This window comes from Arachis duranensis, chromosome 4, assembly GCF_000817695.3.
Source record: "Arachis duranensis cultivar V14167 chromosome 4, aradu.V14167.gnm2.J7QH, whole genome shotgun sequence".
Lineage (NCBI taxonomy): Eukaryota > Viridiplantae > Streptophyta > Magnoliopsida > Fabales > Fabaceae > Arachis > Arachis duranensis.
In genome coordinates, this window is record NC_029775.3 from 79,216,445 (window position 1) to 79,220,140 (window position 3,696).

A 3,696-nucleotide genomic window follows, 5' to 3' on the forward strand; every position below is an offset into this window, starting at 1 on the left:
ATTTTAATATCTTTTTCAACTAACTATTTGACTTTTTGTTTGTTTCTTATCTTTTTCAAAACCACCTAACTACTTTTCCCTCTTTAATTTTCGAAAATATCTCATCCCTTTTTCAAAATTCTTTTTAAATTAACTAATTGTTTTAAATTTTAATTTTAATTATATCTTATCTTTAATTTTCGAAAATCATTAACTACTTTTTCAAAATTATTTTCGAATTCTCCCTCTCTTCTCTTCTTCTATTTATTTATTTAATTACTAACACTTCTCTTCACCTCTCTTCATCTCCAATCACTGCCTCTATCCTCACCCTTGTGATTGGATTCTCCACTCTTATTCCTTTCTTCCTTTACTAATAATAAGGATCCTCTTTGTCCAGATATAGATGATTCTTCTTCCTTTTCTTTTTCTCTTCTCTCTCATATGAGAAGGAACAAGGAAAAAGGCACTCTTGTTGAAGCTGATCCTGAACCTGAAAGGACTCTGAAGAGGAAACTAAGAGAAGCTAAATTACAACAATCCAGAGGCAACCTTTCTGAAATTTTTGAACAAGAGAAGGAGATGGCAGCCAAACCCAACAATAATAATGCAAGGAGGATGCTTGGTGATTTCACTAAACCAACATCCAAGTTTGATGGAAGAATCATCTCAATTCCTGCCATTGGAGCAAACAATTTTGAGCTAAAACCTCAATTAGTTGCTTTGATGCAACAGAACTGCAAATTTCATGGACTTCCATCTAAAGATCCTTATCAATTTTTAACTGAGTTCTTGCAAATTTGTGAGATTGTTAAGACAAATGGAGTAGATCCTGAAGTCTACAGGCTCATGCTTTTCCCTTTTGCTGTAAGAGACAGAGCTAGAACATGGTTGGACTCACAACCTAAAAATAGCTTGGACTCTTGGGATAAGCTGGTCATGGCCTTTTTGGATAAATTCTTTCCTCCTCAAAAGTTGAGCAAGCTTAGAGTGGATGTTCAGACCTTCAAGCAAAAAGATGGTGAATCCCTCTATGAAGCTTGGGAAAGATACAAGCAGATGACCAAAAAGTGTCCTTCTGACATGTTTTCAGAATGGACCATATTAGATATATTCTATTATGGTCTATCTGAGTTTTTCAAAATGTCATTGGACCATTCTGCAGGTGGATCCATTCACTTAAAGAAAACGCCTGCAGAAGCTCAAGAACTTATTGACATGGTTGCAAATAACCAATTCATGTACACTTCTGAGAGGAATCAGAGGAAGGGAGTTCTTGAAATTAATGCTCTGAATGCCATATTGGCTCAGAACAAAGTTTTTACTCAGCAAGTCAACATGATTTCTCAAAGTTTGAATGGATGGCAAAATGCATCCAGCAGTACTAAAGAGGCAGCTTCTGAAGAAGCTTATGATCCTGAGAACCCTGCAATAGCAGAGGTAAATTACATGGGTGAACCTTATGGAAACACCTATAATTCATCATGGAGAAATCATCCAAAATTCTCATGGAAGGATCAACAAAAGCCTCAACAAGGCTTTAATAATAGTGGAAGAAACGGGCTAAGCAATAACAAGCCTTTTCCATCATCTTCTCAACAACAGACAGAGAATTCTGAGCAGAGCCCCTCTAATTTAGCAAATTTAGTCTCTGATCTGTCTAAGGCCACTTTAAGTTTCATGAGTGAAACAAGGTCCTCCATCAGAAATTTGGAGTCACAAGTGGGCCAGCTGAGTAAGAAAGTCACTGAAACTCCTCCTAGTATTCTCCCAAGCAATACAGAAGAAAATCCAAAAGGAGAGTGCAAGGCCATTGATGTAATCAATATGGCCGAATGCACAAGGGAGGAGATGAACGAAAATCCTAGTGAGGAAGACCTCCTAGGACGTCTCTCAAACAAGAAGGAGTTCCCTATTGAGGACCTAAAGGAATCTGAGGCTCATATAGAGACCATAGAGATTCCATTAAATCTCCTTCTGCCATTTATGAGCTCTGAAGATTATTCTTCCTTTGAAGAGGATGAAGATGTAACTAGAGAGCAAGTTGCTCAATATCTAGGAGCCATCATGAAGCTGAATGCTAAGTTATTTGGTAATGAGACTTGGGAAGGTGAACCTCCCTTGCTCATTAGTGAACTAGATACATGGGTTCAGAAAATTTTACCTCAAAAGAGACAAGATCCTGGTAAATTATTAATACCCTGTACCATAGGCACCATGACCTTTAACAAGGCTCTGTGTGACCTGGGGTCAGGCATAAATCTTATGCCACTCTCTGTAATGGAGAAACTGGGGATCATTGAGGTACAGCCTGTCTTATTCTCATTACAATTGGCAGACAAGTCAGTAAGACAAGCTTATGGATTAGTAGAGGACGTGTTAGTAAAGGTTGAAGGCCTTTACATCCCTGCTGATTTCATAATCTTAGACACTAGGAAGGAAGAGGATGAATGCATCATCCTTGGAAGACCTTTCCTAGCCACAGCAGGTGCTATGATTGATGTTAACAGAGGAGAATTAGTCCTTCAATTGAATGGGGACTACCTTGTGTTTAAGGCACATGGTCATCCCTCTGTAACACTGGAGAGAAAGCATGCAGAGATTCTCTCAGTACAGAGTCAAACAGAGCCCCCACAATCAAACTCTAAGTTTGGTGTTAGGAGGCCACAACCAAACTCTAAGTTTGGTGTTGAACCCCCATATCCAAACTCTAAGTTTGGTGTTGGGAGTTCACAACATTGACCTGATCACCTTTGTGGCTCCAAGAGAGCCCACTGTCAAGCTATTGACATTAAAGAAGTGCTTGTTGGGAGGCAACCCAATTTTTATTTATCTAATTTTATTTTTATTTAATTGTTATTTTGTGTTTTAGTAGATTCATGATCATGTGGAGTCACGAAAAAAAATATTAAAATTAAAAACAGAATCAAAAACAGCAGAAGAAAAATCACACCCTGGAGGGAGGACTTACTGGCGTTTAAACGCCAATAAGGAGCATTTGGCTGGCGTTCAACGCCAGAACAGAGCATGGATCTGGCGCTGAACGCCAGAAATAAGCAACATCCTAGCGTTTGAACGCCAGGAATATGCACTGAGGAAAGCTGGCGCTGAACGCGAGTAACAAGCATGGAACTGGCGTTCAACACCAGAAACATGCTATACATGGCTGTTGAACGCCCAGAACGTGCACCACTTCACCGTTTAAACGCCAGAATGGTATACTAAGGCATTTTACATGCCTAATTGGTGCAGGGATGTAAATCCTTGAGACCTCAGGATCTGTGGACCCCACAGGATCATCTCAGGATCTGTGGACCCCACTGAATCCCCACCTAACGTATTCCCACCTTACCTCCTAATTAATCCTATAACACACTTTCCCAAAAACCCTTCACCATTCACCTCAATCTCTCTTCCCAATTGCCCCCTTCACCACTCACATCCATCCACTCTTCCCCATAAACCCCAGCTACCTTCAAAATTCAAAAATCTTTCCCACCCAAACCCACCCTAAAATGGCCGAACCTACCCTCTCTCACTTCCCTATATAAACCCCTCCTTTCTCCTTAATTTTCACACAACACACACCTCTCTTCTCCTTCTTGGCCGAATACACCTCTCCCCCTCTCCTCCATATTTTCTTCTTCTTCTTCTTCTCTTCTTTCTTCTTTTGCTCGAGGGCGAGCAATATTTTAAGTTTGGTGTGGTAAAAGCATA

The 3,696-nt window shown here is 39.9% G+C and overlaps 1 non-coding gene across 1 annotated transcript; it reads right to left on the minus strand.

The window, feature by feature from the left end:
* Nucleotides 1–960: 960 nt before the first annotated feature.
* LOC127746844 (small nucleolar RNA R71) lies at nucleotides 961–1,064 on the minus strand. Its single transcript, XR_008008656.1, has one exon. It is a non-coding gene; the product is annotated as a small nucleolar RNA R71 (small nucleolar RNA).
* Nucleotides 1,065–3,696: the final 2,632 nt, after the last annotated feature.